Source organism: Heterocephalus glaber, unplaced genomic scaffold, assembly GCF_053883595.1.
Source record: "Heterocephalus glaber isolate CG9 unplaced genomic scaffold, H.glaber_assembly_v1.0 deba00000676, whole genome shotgun sequence".
NCBI classification, from domain to species: domain Eukaryota; kingdom Metazoa; phylum Chordata; class Mammalia; order Rodentia; family Bathyergidae; genus Heterocephalus; species Heterocephalus glaber.
The window spans coordinates 12847822-12868823 of NW_028258156.1; the positions used below are offsets into that span (position 1 = coordinate 12847822).

General features: G+C 35.9%; 1 long non-coding RNA gene across 2 annotated transcripts in view; it reads right to left on the minus strand.

The window, feature by feature from the left end:
• Positions 1–774: 774 nt before the first annotated feature.
• LOC110348120 (uncharacterized) overlaps positions 775–21002 on the minus strand; it is a 152410-nt gene continuing 132182 nt past the window's right edge. For both annotated transcript variants that reach the window (XR_015449365.1, XR_015449364.1), the window contains exon 3: positions 775–1349. This is a non-coding gene — a long non-coding RNA (uncharacterized LOC110348120). The remainder of the gene's footprint in view (positions 1350–21002) is intronic.

Consider the following 21002-nt stretch of genomic DNA (forward strand, 5'->3'; position numbering starts at 1 on the left):
CCTCTCTCACCGTAAGGTACTCACTGTTTTGGCAATAATACTTAAGACTTACACTGCAATAGAATTTTCATAATTCACTTATCTGTTGAACTCTAATCAGCACAAAAAGCAATAAACCCGGAAAAGACTTCTATCAAAATTTAAACTATTAAAATGTATTTATTGAGAACTTATATGATGTAATCTATGATATATACTTAGGCTTTTATCTCAAAGGATTTATATTTTAATTTGTCAAACAGTCACAGGATAATAAAGATTATCATTATTTATTAGTATATTTATTAATTGCCCAAATTTTGAATCCTGTCCTATCAGGAAGAATTCCTTTTCTTGTGAGTCTTAGTGGCAGGCAAGAAATCAGATATTCTTTCTCCTTAGATCCTGGCAGCTATGTCTTGGGAACATGGCAGAGATTTATTAGATATTCATATTCATAACTTTAACATTGAACAATAGAGAAGAAAAGAGAAGAGAATGAAGAAGAAGAGAACAGAACAGAAGAGAATGGAGAAGGAGGGGAAGGAAGAAGAGGAAGAAGGGGAAGAGGGAAGAAATAAGGAAGAAAGGGAGGAAGAGGGGAAAAGAGAAATAAAGAAAGATTTAGAATTGTAGTTATAGCATAAAATGTCCAGGTAGAACAATATCCAGACATGGTATTCTAAACCAACTGTGCAGACTCTCATATGCTTCCTGCTAATCTTGTAGGTTTTAACCAATTTTTAATACTGGTTATCAATATATCATGATGATTATGTAATAAAGTCAAAATAATTCTTCATAAATGAGCTGGATTTATTTTTATTGGTTGTGATCAATAATCTTGACAATGTATGTAACTACAGGCTCTGTAATGATGATACTAGTTAACATTTATTGAAGGCTTAAAATAATGTCTGTTACTTTACATCCACTATCACATTTAATGTTTCCAAGAAACCTATGAACCTATTTTGATTTTAATTTTGTTAAGATTGATTAGTTAACCTATCAAACATAGCTGATAAACAGCTTAACTGAGATTTGAACCTAGGAAGTTTGAATATAGAGTTTAGGGACTGGACCTTTACGTAGTATCTACTCTTTTTCCTTTTATAGTTGGCATCATGCATGTGATGTCAATCTGGGAAGTTAGCCTTGACTTTATATCATAGAAGGCAGAGAAATAATTACAATTCATAAGTATATTGATCAGGTTACTGTCGCTGGACAAACTACCTGACACAATTTAAAGGAGAGGTTTACTTGGCTCATGGTTTCAGATGTTTCAGTCCATGGTCAGCTGGTTCCAAGGCAGGAACATCATGGCAGAAGCATGTGGCAAAGCAAAGCTGCCTAGTTCATGGAGCCTAGGAAGAAGAGCAAAGAAACATTGCCAAAAAGGAAAAGGGCCAAGGTCCAAATATAGACGCAAGGTCACACCACCATGACCCATCCAGACGCACCTAGAGGTGTGGTTTACCAATCCTGTAGGCAGTTCCCAAGCCAATCAAGTTGATAACTAAGCTTAATTTTCACAATTTCTGGGGCCAGGACTATGATGTGTTTGTGGGTCATGAGGACAGCAGGTTTCTTTTAGAAAGCTTGGATTGTTGCATGAAACAAAGTGATAAAAAGCTGTAACCATTAGCATGGAATTTGGGTGCAAATTGATCATTTTAATAGAATACTAGAAAGTGTCTAAGTTATAAAATTGACATGACAGATCCTATTTTATTTGACTAAAATATGATTGAGCTCAAAAATTCTAAACAGTAATTTTTAGGTGTTGCATTGCCATGACTTGGTCAATTGTAAAAGAAAACAAAACTGTATAGGACTATTGATTTTTATTATAATTAACAAAAGTTCAGAGCATCACCTGTTCATAGGTAAAAGCAAATGAACTAATGTTTATCAGTCTTGGAGCACAGAGATCTAACAAACCTCTGCACCTCACATGCCATTAACTTTTTCCCACATAGTCATTTTAAAGGGCTGGCTGGATGCCTTCAGCAGGCTTTTGAGCTTTATTCTAATTGCATTACAGTTAATTGACTATTCCAGAGAATGCTTAGCTCATGGTCATCATCATCAATATTTAGTGAAGTTTTCCCTCTGGACTTCAAATGGTATAATGATGTACTCTCCTAGAACACAGAAAAGAGAAAACTCATTTCTTTCTTGCATCTTACACACTATTATGTCTAGATTTCCTCTATCCCTGCTATTATTATATCCCTTTTTAGAAAAAAACATAAGAAGAGCTGTATTTTGGGGGGTTTTAAATGTATTTTCATCATGTTGTAAGACAGAGGCAATGATTTAGCAAAATTATCACCACTGCAAGAATAACCTTTCTCCTGGATCAAATACCAACCAGTTACCACACCTACTAGGCAGTTATAGCTACATAGAAAACTGCTGGGACTTTGAAGTCATCCAGCTCTATGCTCTAAAGTGCAGAGAAGACTTGGCTCAGCTACACCTTGCTGTAAAGAAGTTTATAGGTGCTCTGAAGAGACATCATAGCTAAGAAGGGGTCCCCACAGATGATCAAATAATTCTAATAAATAAAGAGCATACTTCTGCAGTTATATACTTACAAAAAAGGAGCATGACTCTAAAGTTAAAATAGATTAATTTGCTAAACATTATTGGCAACTTACGATCTGTACTATATGGAGAGGTGTTCACACAAGGGTCATACACTTACTAATTACCTAACAGAAAATGATCAGATATGAAAATGAGTTGAGCAGGAGCTATGGCCAAGCCATGGGTAAAGTACAGGAGTACACAGCACTGGCTGATTGTTGTCATGTGGGAAGGGTGACTCCAATGTCACCCGATATTGGGACTTTTCCAGAGAAGTCAGAAATAACAGATTCCCACTTCTAAAAGTTAGCAACTAATTAATTTTTTAATATTGTGAACCAAACAAAAATTATTACAGAATTTGAAATCAGACTACTGCTGTTCATTTAATACCACAAATCTACAGAGATACCTATCATTGCTTTTCAAATCTTTTCAAGTCCCACTTAATATTTTCTCTATATATTGGAGTTCAGCCTTCATCTATTTATAATATACTAAGGGAAAATTCACCTACTCAAGAGGCATTGCTCAAAAACTACTGGTTGAATTAGTTCCAACCAATCTATCAGTCATAGACATATGGAAGGGAGGAAGGACCTTAAACCAGTAATATCAGGGAGGCAATATATGTAAAATATTAGAAAAAGTTCAAGCTCAGAGTCAGGGGGATCAGTGATTATATCCAAGTTTTGAAATTTGGTTCCTGGTTATCTGTTGGATAACATATTGTATTCTCACCCATAAGTTGAGTCTGGTACTATCTATGAGGATTAACTAGAGAGAAACATATGAAAATACTTAGAATGTCTGTAGTTTAAAGAAAAAAACTAAAAATTAGTTTTTGCCTCCTAGCAATGCTAAGGGAGTGATAGAAAATCTCTAAGACAGTCTGTCTTTAGCTTTCCTGTAAGATGTCCAGCTCAGTGGGGATTATGTTTGGCTATCTGTTATTTTTAAATACTTAAGGAAGGCAGGTCAAAAGAAGGAAATCTGCAGTTTTAGAGCAGCTCTGCTCTGTGACCTCTTCAGCTCTTTCCTGCCACCTTACTGCCATAGCTACAGTATGACTCTTGTCCACACAGTTCAAAATAGCATCTTCCTTCCAGGTCGCATGAGGGCTGAGTGACAAAAGAGAAAAGGAAGCAGGGAAAAGTGGTATATACCTAGAATCCCAGCACGTAGGGAGGCTGAGGCAGGAGGATCTCAATTTTGAGCACAGCCTGGGAAATTTAACAAAACCTTCTCTCAAAATGAAAATAAAAAGATGTAGCTCAGCACAAAGACCCCAGGTTCGATCCTCAGTCCTGAGATGAGAGAAAGAAAGAGGTGTCAAAGCTATCTCTTAAGAAAAGAAAACACTTTTTCTTTTATAGCATCACAATTCATAATAGTTAAATCTTAGAAGTGGCCTAAGGTCCATCAACAGATGAATGAATAAAGAAAACATAGTATTTACTCACAACGGAGTACTACTGTGCCATAACAAAAGATAAACTTGAATTATCTATAGGAAAATGAATGTACCTTGAGAGAACAATATTAAGTGAAATAAATCAGATGCACAAACTTAAATATCACATTTCTCTTATATAAGAAACCCAAATTATAAATAAAGAACAAAGTAAAAGATAATAGAAAGAAATAAAAGGAATAAAGATAGGAAAGGAAGAAGTTAAATTGTCCTTTATTTGCAAATGACATGATACTCCACATAAAAGACCCCAAGAACGCCACCAAAAGTCTTCTAGACTTAATAACCAAATTCAGTAAAGTAACTAGATACAAGGTCAACACACAAAAATCAATAGCTTACTGGTACACAAACAGCAGACTCACTGGTCAGAAATAAGGCAAACAATTCCTTTCACAATAGCATCCAAAAACCTGAAATACCTAGGAATCAACCTAACAAAAGAAATCAAAGACTTCTTCTCTGAAAACTGTACCACTCTAAAAAGAGAGATTGAAGATAATATCAAAAAATGGAAAGACATCCCTTGCTCCTAGGTAGGAAGAATCAACATAATGAAAATGGCCATACTTCCAAAACTGCTACATAGATTCAAAGCAATCCCATTGAAATTTCACCAGCATACTTCACGGACCTTGAGAAAACAATTCAAAAATTCATTTGGAACAAGAAGAGACCCAGAATAGCAATTCTAGGCAACAGAGACACAGCAGGGGGTATCACAAACCCCAACTTGAAACTATACTGCAAAGCTACTGTGATAAAACCAGCATGGTCCTGCAAAGAAACAGACCTGGGGACCAGTGGAACAGATTAGAAGATGCAGAAATAACTCCAGACACACTCAGCCATCTCATCTTCAACAAAGGAGTCAAACACCCTCACTGGAGGAAAGATAGCTTCTTTAATAAATGGTGCTGGAAAAACTGGGTTTCAGCTTTCCAAAGATTAACACTAGACCTATATCTGTCACCATGCACTAAAATAAAATTGCACTGGATTAAAGATCTAAATATTAAAACAGAAACGCTGAGTGAGCCGGCTGGAATAGAGGTTAGGTAGAACTCTTGAAGACACTGGTGTAGGAAAAGATTTTATGAACAAAACTTCAGCTGCCTATGAACTAGCACAAACAATCAACAAGTGGGATCTCTTCTTATTAAAAAGCTTCTGCACAGCTTTCTGCACAGAAGAGACAACCCACAATGTGGGAAAAAATTTTCACCTGCTGTTCCTCAGACAAAGGTCTACCATCAAGAATCTATAAAGAACTTTAAAAAATCAGACCTCCCAAATTAAAGGCCCAATCCAAAAATGGGCATCTGAAATGAACAGACATTTCTCAGACAAAGAAGTAGAAATAGTAAATAAACATATGAAAAAATGTTCAACATCACTGGTCATTGGAGAGATGCAAATGCAAACAAGCTGAGATTCCACCTCACCCCAGAAAAGAATGTCTGCTATCATGAAATCAACTAACAACAAACACTGGTGGGGCTGTGGGGAAAGAGGAACCCTGCTCCACTGCTGGTGGGAGTGTAGACTGGTGCAACCACTGTGGAAATCAGTATGGAGATACCTCAAAGAACTAGGACTGGAAGTCCCATTTAACCCAGCTATTCCCCTTCTAGGTATCTTTCCCAAAGAATGAAAAGAATCATACCACAGTGATATATGTGCACCCATGTTCATAGCAGTACAATTTGTGATAGCTAAAACTTGGAAGCAGCCCAATTGCCCATCGACTGGAGACTGGATAAAGAAAATGTGTTTTTTTTAATAAAATGGACTACTCAGCCATAAAAAATGAGAAATTAGAGACATTTATAGCTAAATGGATGCACATTGACATGATACTCTTAAGTGGAATAAGTAAGACACACATGTATAAATACCAAATGTTTTCTGTAGTGTGAGAAACTGAAAGTGTAAATAAGGACTAAAAGGTATAATAGATAATGTGAAATAGGAGGAAAAGGGGCGAAGGGGAAGGGGAAATGGGAGGGGTAGGGGAAAGGAAAGAAGTGAATGGAATTAATATTAGAAAATGGAAAAATGGAAACAAAGTCTTTGTAAATAGGGAGGGATGGAGGGGTTGAAGGGAGCACAGGGAAAGGGGGAAAAGTAAGAACCAAGAGAGATTATGTAAGGATACAAATTTCCAATGATGAATGTCATTATATTGTATACCTAAAATGTACCAATAAAATTAATTTTTTTAAAAAAAGATAATAGGAAATAGGGAGATAGATCTTTCTCAAATAGGGGACAAGAGAAGGGGAGTAAGAGGGGATGAAAGAAAAAATGAAGATGCACTGGGCACATGCACCACTTCCACAAAAGGAATGGAAACATTGTGTCCTGCACACATATATCTATCAACTAATTTAATTAAATTTTGAAGCAGCACTGCTAGTTTCTCAGCTTTAACGTGCTCTGGAATTCTCAATATGAGTATGAAAGACACAGAGGCAATCCCTTCTCAGGAAAAGAATGGAGCACTGACCATTTCTTCACTCATATAATTGACTGTTATTTTTCAAATATAGATCTTTTCTTCAAAAAGAAAAATATGTGACACATGATTGGAATTTAATGCATGTGTGATGACTAAGTGGGAAGAGAGAATGTGAGAAGGGAGGGGGAAAGGCAAGGAAGAAAAAGGAAGGATAAATGTCAAAGAAAATAAGGAAGGAAAGAAGAGAGGGCATCTCCACAGCATAGTAATCTCTTCTTTGACATACTGGACATTTATCCAAGTGACAGGAAGTTATTCATCATGAAGCAAGAGTCTTGCAGCTAATTATTAATGAGGTGTTCCTCCAATGGAACTAAAACCTACATCCACTAATTTCCACTTGTTCTATTCTGCCCTTTCCAAAACTAGATATTTAACTTCCACATCAGGGTACATTCGTTTTAGGAAAGTTGTTTCTGACTAACACAGGACTCACTTCCTTGGTATGAGGCAAGTTATTAAGTGGTGATGACATTAATACATCTTACAAAGGCAGACACTAATGTGTGCATTCAGTTGCTGAGTTAGGTTCAAAAGATAAAAATAGATCACGGGAAAATTCCCCACCTCCTCAGAACTCCCACAGGAGATGAAGAATCAGGCTGTGGTGAGAAAGAAAGCCAAAAAAGGGAGAGAGACAGAGACAGAGAAATTTGTTAGGATATGCAAAGATCCAAAAAAGAAAATTTTAAAAACGTAGTTCAGGATAAGGGGCTCAGAAAGATGATAAGCCTTACTGAAACATGCTGGTTAATGTTTAGATCTTGATCACTGTTCTTCAAACCTCTCACACCTGCAAAACTCCAGTCAGAGACTTACAGGGTGCAGTTTTTAGCGGGCGCTCACAGTATTGGTGCAGGATGAAGGGAAATGGGCTTGAAAAGACAACCCACATTTGCTTTAACAACAATAAAAAGCATTCATTGTGAACTATGCTGTATTTACACACAGTAGAGGTGGATATCAGTGAAAGTGAGCAGCAGACTGTGATGGCCAGAGCTGTTTATTACTCTGTCCTGATGAGCTTTAAAACCGAGTTACGATGGACTTTGACAAAGCAGCTAAAGCTACAACTCATTTGAAGTTACCATCTGCTTTTCTAATTTGGAGACTCCCCCAAAAATAGGAACTGGGTTTTGAAATATCTTACCTACAATATTTAGAATCTGAAACATTATTTTATCATTCTTTCTATATTTGCTAAATGTGTGTCCCTTTTTGGAAGCATTCTCTATGCGTGCGAATTTTCATTTTAACTGTATTTTTTAGGATAACATGTTTTCAAAACATGCAAACTGTGGGTAAAAAATAATGTTTGCCCATCACTCCATCTGGAGAAAAAATATATAATCTATGACTTTATATACACAAACTTCACATTATCAACAGAAAAGCGTCACTAGTAAGTCTCACATTTACAAGGAGCCAAATCTTTGGCTTCTCTCGCTTTTGTCTAAGAGAAATAGAGCTTACTACAAGTTAGGATAGCGATATCAACTGTAAATCACTCTTTTTTCCAAAAGATAAATAAAATTTGAATATTATAGGAGATAAAATAAAACATAGTTGAACTTCATTGAAACTATTGAATATTTAAATTCAAAGAATTTATCAGAAAGACCTTTCTTCTTTCTCCCAGTATTTGCCTATTTTTTTATTAATCTATATTCTGACAGCTATAGGTCTGTACTTATTATATAGACACACACACAGGAGTATACACCACCTGTACACACACACACACACACACACATAATTAACATTTTCTCTCACAGACACATACACAAAGGAATGTAGTAAACATACTAAACATAATCCTTCCTTTTCCTCCTGACTGTAACTACCTCCCCCTTCCTAAATGCCATATAAAAATTGTTAAGGATGAATGAATTATACTCAGAGTATGATCCTAGTCTCAGAATACACATTTTCATAAAATGGCCCAAAGTATCTAATATATTAAATATTGCTTGAAAAATACACCTTAAAAATAAAGTCCATGGCAAAAAAAAGGAGAGATCTTTGTGTTAAAGTTCATTATACAAATTATTCACATTATCCAAATTAATCTGCTTTAAGAAATGCTTGAGGAATTCAGATTGACTCACTCTCAAAACATGTGAGGGTTACTACAGTTTATCATTGGTTGTTTTATTTTGATTTTCCTGGGCCGATGTACAATAAAGGACTGATTTCAACTTTTTTTTTCAATAAAATTAAAAAGTCAGTCAGCCATCACTTTTTTTTTTTGCTTTTCACTATGCTGCCACCTGTTCCTAACTGTTCAACTACCTTTCTCCTTCAGCAGTGATGTGTAGGTTGGAGATCTCTGCAGGTCACCCTACCAGACCCTCTTCCATTGACAACAGAGTTTATGAAACTTACTCTGTTTTCTGTGCCCCCTCAAAAAAACTATCTGGAACAGAGCCAATATTTCACTCCAGGAAGAGGAAAGGATATCAAGAGTTTCCATGGCAATCAGTTGATGGAATTAAATTAGGCAGGAAATCTCTTCCGAATGCAAAGTAGTCTTGCAAAACAGGGTTATTTGAAATATCCAGGAAGTGTGTCACAGCAACATGAATGAAATGGAGACATGAATACCTCCATAACATAAACTCTTTACCCCTAAAATAAACAAGCAAAAGCTAGCCTTTGTCCCAATAAAATAAACTCCCAAACAATTGTCATTTCTAAGCAAATCTTTTGTGTCAGGTGGTTTTAGTTTTTAAATTCTTATCTGTTGTGATCAACATCATGGAAGAATAAAAATCCAATTGTTTATGTAATTGAGAAAAAATTTCTGTTATTACTGTTAAATAGTTTGTATGAAATTGTTTAAACTTCATAAGCTATTTCTTTACCAGTAAGATCAGAAGAAACTCCAAAACTTATTTTGATGAAGGAAAAAAGACGGAACATTGTTTAGTTTAGAGAAAGGAATTGGACTTTCAAAAAGGAAATTTTCATGGAAATTTAGATTACTGATTATTTTTAAAATATTGTTCCACTTCCTAGAGTAGAACAAAATGAATTTTGAAATTCTAGGAAACATAAAGAGTGAGAATTAACCAAGATTCCCTCACCTTGTCAACTGCCAAAACTTCGTAACAGTTTGCTTGAAAGTATGGTTTCTTACTATACGAAAGTAACCATTTCTAGTACACCACATACCACCTAAATGCTCTTTTTCTTTTTTTAAATGGTCGTGAGAGCAAAATTTCTTAAACAGATGGATCTACAATAAAATATATTTACACTATTTCTAAAAATCCATAAATCATTGATTACCCCAGATTATTAAGTTTAATTGTACCTGCTCTAAGTAAAATTATAGACTCTCTTTTCATAATAAACATCTAAAACAAAGATGTACATCTTAGAAGAGGACAATGCTTTAATTTTTATTTTACATATTCTGACCTTAATTTCAGTATAACTTGAAGTCATGATCTCAGTGCTTGCTGAGTACAATACAAATACCAAGCAGCATGGTTGTCATGCTTCCTGATGTTCCTCCTTGGCCTCCTTGTGCCAAGCTTTCCCCAAATTCTCTGGACTAGAAACAGCCTTGTATAGGCGCAGTTAAGCACGGCACATCACCATCATCTCTGTCTTGTCTTTCTCTCTGCTGTGACACACATGCACAAACACAAACACAGATACAGATACAGATACACACACACACACACACACACACACACACACACATCCACACAGAGAGAAAGCTGCCCAAATATAGAACTACCAATTAACACATGCCATAGATACGCACTCTTGGGAGAGCTCTTGGAAATTAAACACTGGCCATCAGGTCTAATCCCAGTTCCATTACTAGAGACAAAATGCAAGATCTCTTTAAATATAACTCTTAAAAATGTATTTTAATTTGATAATGTGCTACCTCTATATAAAAAGTAGAAAAATATTGATTTTCTTAGTTTGGGTCAGCAGACCCTGAAACAAAAAGTCAAATGCATGTGACTTTGGGGCTGGTCTGAGTAACAGAAAAAGGGAGTGAAATGAAGAAGGAAGGAGGCCGGCACAGCTAACCCCTGTACTGTCAGTGAAAACATTATCAGTGTGGGAATCTGGGTTTAGTCTCACTGGGATCCTCTGAGATGCAGTGCAAAACATTCCTTGGAGCCATCCTGGCAATGGTAGGAAAGTGGGGATATTTACCCACCACCTCTGATCCTGCATCCGTTGAGGCTCACTCTGAGGTATTACTTCCCTCACATCTCTGTCCTGCACTTCTTGGAACCCCCGCATTCCTGTGGTCAGAGCATCCTCTCAGGCACAGAGACTGAGGAAGCACCATTTATTCTAAACAGTTGAGTCATTCAGAAGCTCATAAGTGTTAATGACCCAAGTGTTTTTAGGTGCTATAGCACATATCTAGGGAAGTCTGGCATGGCAGACCAAGCCTTACTCTAGTAGCGTTACATACAGAGCAGTTTTTTTACCTGCTTGCTGGGGGCAACCAAAGTTTGTCTATAATAACACATAAACAGCCTCCTGACCCAAGTAGTTCAGTGTGTTTGAAAGTTCTTCAGTTACACATAACACAACAAAATGGCAGGAGACACAATATAGAATGAGAGCTATATAATTTTTCTGTATTGCATTTTTCTGAATTTGCTAACAAAACTAAGATTAGTGTAATCATGACGTTAACTGCTACATTCTATGAGGGGATTAATGGCAATGTGTCTTTTACTGAAATACAAGGTTTCCATTTAAATTTAAATATTGAGGAGCAGAGCCAGCCCCAGCACCAAGGAGGAGCCTCTCCGGCCGCGGGCCACCATATCACTGCCCCTAGAGCTGAGGAGCAGAGCCGCCTGCAGCTCCAAGGAGGTGAACCTATCCAGGCCACCGTACCACAGGCCCCAGTGACAAGGAGCAGAGCCACCTCCAGCACCAAGGAGGTGACCTGCATGGGCACCAGCAGCACACAAGCCACCCCCCGCTCAGCCAACACCTTCCCCATTCAAATGAGAAGACAAGTAGACAATTCTCAAAACCAGACTTCCAGATTACCTAAAGCAACCCCAAAGGGAAACAAGATGGAACAATCTGATACTCAACCACCTGGACTCCCTAAATTGGCAACAAAAGAGGATCTGGAGAAAATGAAATCAGAAATAATTTCTCAGGTAACAGCAGAGATTGTGCCCATAGTGCAACACATGAGTAATAAATCTAGAGAGGACACAGACAAAAAAAAATAGAGGAGCTGAGGAACATGATGGAATCCCAGCATAGGATACAAATGGAATCCATTAAACAGATACAAAGAGATTTTCAGGAGATTAAAAACTCCATTAAAAGTCTATGCAGCAGAATGAATCAATGTGAGGATAGAATTTCACATATAGAAGATAAGATTGCAATTAGTGACCAGGAAAAGAAAAATTGCTTCAAAATTGTAAAGGACCACAAGAAATCAATCCAGCAGCTGCTAGACGATACAAAGAAGAATAACATAAGACTGATTGGAGTCCAAGAAGAAATGGGGGAGTGCAGATGACATAAAAAGCTGTTCACAGAAGTGATGGCAGAAAACTTCCCAAGGAGGGGAAAAGAACTTGACATACACATAACTGAGGCATATAGGACTCCAATTAGACTTGATCAAAAAAAATCTACACATAGGCATATAATAGTTAGGATTCCAGAAACTCAACAGAAGAACAAAATTCTACAAGCAGTGAGAGAAAAGAAACAAATCACATAAAAGGAAAGCCCATCAGAATCAAAGCAGACTTCTCAACCCAAACCCTAAAGGCAAGAAGAGTTTGGAGTGATATTTCAAGCCCTAAAGGAAAACAGCCTCCAACCCAGACTGATGTAATCTGCAAAACTATCTTTCAAAATTGATGGAGAAATAAGATACTTTCATGATAAAGAGAACCTTAGGAACTTCATGAATAGCAAATCAGCACTCCAAAAAATTTTAGACAATATCTAGGAAAAGAAAATAAGGATCATGACCCCAGGAAACCCAGCAGAATGAACCCATTTGGTCGTGACAAATTAAACACAAAGGGGGAGAATCCAACAAAAAGAAAAGGCCATGAAAAGGCTTTTAAAACTTTTAACTTCATCTCCCTAATGAGTGTGTAATTCAATCTTGTTATTGTACCAATTAGTATTTTTCTGATTCTAGTGTTGCACACCTTTCCTTGTGCTGTACTGGCTATTTATCATCTTTCTGTGTCTGCTTTTTAATTGGGTTGTCTATTAATGATCTGTAAGAGTTCTTTATATATTCAGGTCATAGGTTATATGCATTGTAAATATGGTCTCTTTAAGGACTTTTCATTTTAATGATGTCATTTAAAGATCAAAATTTTGATGGAATCTCATTTATCAATTTTTTTCTTTTATACATCATGTTTTTTGTATCCTAGGAAGTTCTTGCCTACCCTAAATTCATAAACATTTTCCCTTATAATTTCTTCTTAAAGTTTTATACTTTTAGTATTTCATATTTAGGTTCATAGATCCTTTCAAGTTATTTTTATGTATGGAAATAAAGGGCTGAGGTTAATTTTTTTATATATGGATACCAGGTGTTCTAGTGCCATTTGCTGAAGACACTATCTCTTCCTTGGCACTTGAATTGAGTTTATATTCTATAAAATGTTAATGTTAAATAATCTTTCAAAACTCAGGGGACCATATATGTGTGGTTCTATTTCTAGATTCTCTGTTTTATTCCAATGATCTATATGTCTTTCCTTACTCCAACACTGCCTTGATTACTGTAGCTTTAGAAGAAGTCTTAAAATTAGGTACTAAACGCCTTCCAACACTGCTTTTTTTTTTCTTTTTCTTTTTACTTCTCTAGGTCCTTTGGACTCCTACATAACTTTTGAATTTCAATATCCAATTCTTCATTTATAGCAAGTATACACAGACCTGAATTTTTATATACACCTTGTGTTTTCTAATCCTGCTAAATTCAAGTACAAGTTCCAGGGGCTCCTGGAGATTTCTTAGTATTTTCTCTGTAGATGATCATTTCATCTACATATAAAGATTTTACTTCTACCTTGCCAATCCTATCCTAATTGTGTCATTTTATTGCCAGAATATTTTGGTTTAGGCATATGTTTCAAAGTTTAATGGACAGGTAAAGAGTAAGCATATCTGCCCTTGTCCCCACCTTAGGGAGAAAGCATTGTATCTTCTCCATTCATAGAAGGAGTTTTTGTTGGAAGTATGGAGTACATGTCTTTGATCTGTTGAGAAGGTTCTGTTCTACTTCTAGTCTCTTGATAGCTTTTATCATGAACAGCTGTGGAATTTAGTTTGATACTTTTGGTCCAACTAGTGACAGGATCAAATGGCTTTTTCCTTTCATCTTAAAATGATGACTTCTGAGGGTGGGTCTTCCAATGCTGAGCCAACACTGCCATACCTATAATAAAAACACTTTCTACATCCTGCCAGATCTGACTTCTAATAGTTTGTTTTGTTAAACAAATTTCTATCTGTGTTCATACTTTTTTCTTCTATTATCTTATCCAGTTTTAGAATTAGCACAATGTTGAGTTCCTAAAATGAGGGGAGAATTATTCCTTTTATTTGCTTTAAATGTTTAATATAATTTATCAGTTAAAATGTATATGAGCCTGTTGTTGTCATATAGGTAGGTTTTCAAGCTGGGAATATACTTTCTTTAATAGGTGCTATTCAATTTTTATATTTCCTCCAGAGTTAGTTTCATTAATTTGTCTTCCAAGGTACTTCTCAGAAGTTATCAAATTTATTTCAAAAAGATTTTTGTAATATGATTTCTAATATCCTTTTAAATTCTGTAAAATCTATGGTAATGTCTCCTAGATCTTCATATTGTAAATTTAAAAATGTACAGTTGATATTGTGTAATAGGAAGAAAATGTCTAAAGGAGCAGGGAAAGTGGGAGGGGTAGGGGAAAGGAAAGAAGGGAAAAGAAAAAAATATGAGAACAAAAAAAAAATGGAAACAAAGTCTTTGCAAATAAGGAAGGGTGGAGGGGGTGAAGGGAGGGCAGGGGAAGGGGAAAAAATAAGTACCAGATACTCATGTAATGGTACAAGATCCCAATGATGACTGTAACTGTATTTTATACCTAAAATGTACCAATAAACTTAATGGGAAAAAAATTTTTTTAAAGAAAAAAAATTGTTATGATTCCAGAAACCCAATGGAAGAATAAAATTCTACAAGCATTTAGAGAAAAGAAAAATCACATACAAAGGAAAGTCCATCAGAATCACAGCAGACTTCTCAACCCAAACCCTCAAGGCAAGAAGAGCTTGGAGTGACATATTTCAAGTCCTGTGGAAAATAGCCTCCAACCCAGATTGATGTACCCTGCAAAACTATCTTTCAAAATTGATGGAAAAATAAGATACTTGCATGACAAAGAGCACCTGAGGAAATTCATGAATACCAAACCAGCACTCCAAAAAATTTTAGACAATATCCTAGGAAAAGACAATGAAGATCAAAACCCAGGAAGGCCAGCAGAATGAATCCATCTGGCATGACAACAAATTAAACTCAAAGGGGGAGAATCCAACAAAAAAGAAAAAGTCATGACAATGATAAGTCAATACATATCCGTCATAACCATCAATGTTAATGGTCTCAACTCAACCAGTCAAAAGAAAAACTGGCAGAATGGTCAAAAAGCAAGATCCAACAATATGATGCATACAAGAAACACACTTACTTCAAAAAGAAACTCATGGACTGAAAGTTAAAGGATGGAAAACAACATTCCAAGCAACAGGAACCTGAAATAAAGCAGGAGTATCTATCCTCTTTGCAGATCAAGTGGATTTCAAATCAACACTGATTAAGAGAGACAAAGAAGGACACTACATCCTTGAAAAGGGAACAATCCAAGAGGAAGAGATGACAATCATAAACATATATGCATTCAACACTATTGTGCCCAATTATATAAAATAAATAGTAATAGACATAAAAAATCAAATAATCACTAATACAATAGTAGTGGGGGACCTCAATACCCCATTGTCACAAATAGATAGATCAACTAGACAAAAATAAGCAAGAAAATACTAGAACTCAATCAAACACTTGAACAAAAGAACTTAATAGATGTTACAGAGTGTTCGACATCACAAAATCACAATACAGTTTCTTTTCAGCTGCACATAGGTTGTTCTCCAAAACAGACCACATACTTGCTCATAGAACATGTTTAAGTAAGTGCAAAGGAACTGAAATTATCCCCTGTATATTATCAGACCATAGAGTGATGAAATTGGAGATCAACAGCAAAAGAAACCGTAAAAATTTCATAAACACATGGAAATTGAACAACACACTTCTAAATAATCAATGGGTCACAGAGGAAATTAAAGAAGAAATCAGACAGTTCCTTCAATTAAATGACAATGACAATACAACATATCAGATTCTCTGGGACACAATGAAAGCAGTCTTATGAGGGAAATTCCTAGCAGTGAATACACATATTAGGAAAACAGAATGAGCCCAATTAAACAACCTGATGCTGAAATTCAAGCTTCTAGAAAAAGAAGAGCAGGACAAACCCAAAGCTCATCCAAGGGAGGAAATTATAAAGATCAGAGGAGAAATCAATGGAATGGAGACTAAGAGAACAATACAAAAAAAAGAAATCAATGAAGCCAAGAGTTGGTTCCTCGAAAGAATAAACAAAATTGACAAACCCTTAGCCAACCTTATCAGAAAAAGGAAAGAAACGGCCCAAATCCATGCAATTAGGAATGAAAAGGGTGAAATTACAACAGACCCAGCAGAAATCCAGAGGATCATCAATACCGACTTCGAGAACCTATACGCCAATGAGATGGAAAACACAGAAGAAATAGACAGATTCCTAGATACATATGAATTACCAAAGTTGAACGAAGAAGACCTAAAAATTCTGAACAACCCAATATCAATCAATGAAATTGAAAATGTAATTAAAAACTTATCAACTAAGAAAAGCCCGAGTCCTGATAGCTTCACTGCTGAATTCTACAAGACATTTAGAGAGGAACTGCTGCCACTACTGTTTAAACTCTTCAATGAAATTGAAAGGGAATCAATACTCTCAAATTCATTCCTGGAAGCAAACATCACCTTGATCCCCAAAGCAGAGAATGATCGAACCGAAAAGGAGAACTATAGACCAATCTCACTAATCAACATAGATGCAAAAATCCTTAATAAGATACTGGCAAACAGAATGCAGAAGATCATCAAGGAGATCATACACCCTGATCAAGTGGGATACATCCCAGGGATGCAGGGATGGTTCAATATATGAAAATCAATCAATGTAATACACTATATCAATAGAGCCAAGAACAAAAACAATATGGTTATCTCCATAGATGCCAAAAAAGCATTTGACAAAATCCAACATGCATTTATGATAAAAACCCTACATAAAATTGGAATAGATGGTCTCTACCTCAAACTGATAAAAGCCATCTATAAAAAACCAACAGCCAATATCATACTAAATAGTCAAAAACTGAAATCCTTCACACTAAAATCAGGAACAAGACAAGGATGTCCACCATCACCACTCTTGTTCAATATAGTTCTGGAAACATTAGCCATGGCAATTAGACAAGAGAAAGAAATAAAAGGAATAAAGATAGGAAATGAAGAAGTCAAATTGTTATTATTTGCAGATGACATGATACTCTATATAGAAGACCCCAAGAACTCCACCAAAAGTCTTCTAGACTTAATAACCAAATTCAATCAAGTAGTTCGTTATAAGGTCAACACACAAAAATCAATAGCTTTCCTCTACATCAATGACAGACTCACTGAGAGAGAAATAGGGCAAATAATTCCTTTCACAATAGTATCCAAAAAACTGAAATACCTATGAATCAACCTAACAAAAGAAATCAAAGACCTCTTCTCTGAAAACTATGGCACTCTGAAAAGAGAGATTGAAGAGGATATCAGAAAATGGACAGACATCCCCTGCTCCTGGGTAGGAAGGATTAATATAGTGAAAATGGCCATACTTCCAAAACTGCTATATAGATTCAATACAATTCCAATTGAGATCCCAGCAGCATACTTCACGGACCTTGAGAAAACAATCCAAAAATTCATTTGGAACAAGAAGAGACCCAGACTAGCAAAAGCAATTCTAGGTAGCAGAGACATTGCAGGGGGTATCACAATCCTCAACCTGCAACTCTACTACAAAGCTACTGTGATAAAAACAGCATGATACTGGCAAAGAAACAGACTTGAGGACCAGTGGAACAGATTAGAAGATGCAGAAACAACGCCAGACACACTCAGCCATCTCATCTTTGATAAAGGAGCCAAACAACCTCACTGGAGGAAAGATAGCCTCTTTCATAAATGGTGCTGGAAAAATTGGGCTTCAACTTGCCAAAGATTAAAACTAGACCTGTATCTCTCATCATGCACTAAACTAAAATCAAAATGGATTAAAGATCTAAATATTAAAATAGAAACTCTGAACCAGTTGGAACAGAGGTTAGGTAGAACCCTTGAAGACATCGGTGTAGGAAAAGATTTTATGAACAAAACCTCAGTTGCCCATGAACTACCACAAACAATCCACAAGTGGGATCTCTTCTTATTAAAAGGCTTCTCCACAGCAAAAGAAACCACCAGCAGTGCGAAGAGACAACCCACAGTGTGGGAAAAAATCTTCACCTTCTCTTCCTCAGACAAAAGTCTACTATCTTGAATCTATAAAGAACTTAAAAAGATCAGACCTCCCAAATTTAAAGACCCAATCCAAAAATGGGCATCTGAAATGAACAGACATTTCTCTGAAAAAGAAGTAGAAATGGCAAATAAACACATGAAAAAATGTTCAACATCACTGGTCATTTGAGAGATGCAAATGATAACAACACTGAGATTCCACCTCACTCCAGAAAGAATGGCTGCTATCATGAAATCAACCAATAACAAATGTTGGTGGGGCTGTGGGGAAAGAGGTACCCTGTTCCACTGCTGGTGGGGGTGTAGACTGGTGCAACCACTGTGAAAATCAGTATGGAGATACCTCAAAGAACTAAGACTGAAAGTCCCATTTGACCCCCTATTCCACTGCTGGGGATCTTCCCCAAAGAATTAAAAGAATCATACCACAGTGATATATGTACACCCATGTTCATAGCAGCACAGTTTGTGATAGCCAAAACTTGGAAACAGCCCAAATGCCCATCAACTGGAGACTGGATAAAGAAAATGTGGATTTTTTTTATAAAATGGAGTACTACTCAGCCATCAAAAATGAGAAATTAGAGACATTTATAGCTAAGTGGATGCACATTGAGGTGATACTCTTAAGTGAAATAAATAGGGCACACATGTATAAATACAGAATAGTTTCTCTGGTGTGAGAAACTGAAAGTGTAAATAAGGACTAAAATGTATAATAGGTCATGTGAAATAGGAAGAAAAGGGGCAAAGGGGAAGGAAGTGGGAGGGCTAGGGGAAAGGATAGAAGGGAATGGGATTAATATGAGAAAATGGAAAAACAGGAACAAAATCTTTGTAAATAGGGAGGAATGGAGGGGTTCAAGGGAAGGCTGGCCAAGGGTGGAAAATAAGAACCAAGAGAGTTTATGTAAAGGTGCAAATTTCCAATGATGAATGTCATTATATTGTACACCTAAAATGTACCAATGATTAGAATGAATAATTGATAATGCAAAATAGGAAGAAAAGGTCCAAAGGGGTAGGGGTAGTGGGATGGGCAGGGGAAAGGAAAGAAGGGAAAGGAAAAATGCTGAGAAATGGAAAAAAATGGAAATAAAGTCTTTGTAAATAGGGAAGGGTGGAGGGCGTGAAGGGAGGGCTAGGAATGGGGAAAAAATAAGAACCAAGATGCATTATGTAAAGGTAAAATTCCCAATGAGAAATGTAATTGTGTTGTATACCTAAAATGTACCAATAAAAGAATTAAAAAAAAAATTGGTGGCCTACCATTGCCAGACAGCTTGTTTAGAAAAAAAGTGCAACTTAGACTAAAACGTTCAAAGAAAATGCAACAGACAAAATTTTCACAACTTAATGACATGCAACACTACATTGTGACACAGTTAATTTCAAAGTAACGATTCTATATTCTAGGTATGTTAAATCTTGCACCTGGATGAGGACTTGAACAATTTATAAAAATCAATAACCTTCCAAAAGTAGTTTAACTAGAACTGTAGTCTGCCTTATATCTGAGGGATACCTGAAAGTGTATCATGCATCCCTGAATTCAGTAACCATAGATAGTACTGAATCCTACATATATATCATAGTTTATCCTATGTACACATACTTGTGAAAAAAATTTAACTTTTAAGTTAGACACATAAGAGATCAATAGCAACAATGGATAATAAAATGGAAAAATTATGAAAATATATTAAAAGTTATACAAATAACTCCATCACTATAACTTTCTCCCTCAAAATATTACACTATATTCATCCTTCTTTGTCTTGTGATGATGTTAGATAGTACTTAAAGGAAGCACTCTACAGTTTCTCCTTGACATATCCAAATTCCCAGTATTTGGATGCTGCGAATTTGTGCCTTGCTCATGCCTTGGGGTCACTGTTAAATAAAATAAGAGTTATTTGAACACAAGCCCTGTGGTGCTACTATGTCCATCTGATAAATTAGACATATACAATGTGTATACACTGGACATAGGGACGATTCATGTCTTGGGGATAGGATTGGGATGGGGCAAGATTTCATCATGAACTCAGAATGGAACATGGTTTTAAGACTTATAAATGGGCTGGGGATTTAGTTCAGTGGTTCTGTCGCTTGCCTCGCAAGCACAAAGTCCTGAGTTCGATCCCCGGTACCAAAAAAAAAAAAAAAAAAAGACATATAAATTATTTGTGGAATTTTTCAAAGTGAACCATGGATGGGGAATCCAATGGAATAACATTAGCACAGAAAACAGGTGTTAGCAGTAGTGGTGTATTTGTTTAACGGCATATAGTAGTACTAGCACAAGACTAATGTAGTCACAGTATTCCATTTGTCTAGGACTATTTTATTATCAAGTATGTATACAGAAATAATTCCTTCCTATAGAGCACTGTATTAATAAGTTTGTGTTATAACAGGAATATTACCAAGCAATTTTTTCCCTATTATATATTTTAGTATTCGCTTTTCTCCAAAATTTTGTCTATTAATTAACTTAAGCCATTCTTTTCTAAGATCATTGTTATGTATCACTGAATTGGATGTTTTAGAATAAATTATTATTAAATTATTAAAATTTAGTATAAATTTTAGAATAATAATTATTTATACTGTGAAATGAATCTAAGGGGTAAGTTGGTAAAGTTAAAAAGGATTTGGAATTCACCTTACAAATCTTTTTATTTTATATGTTGGGG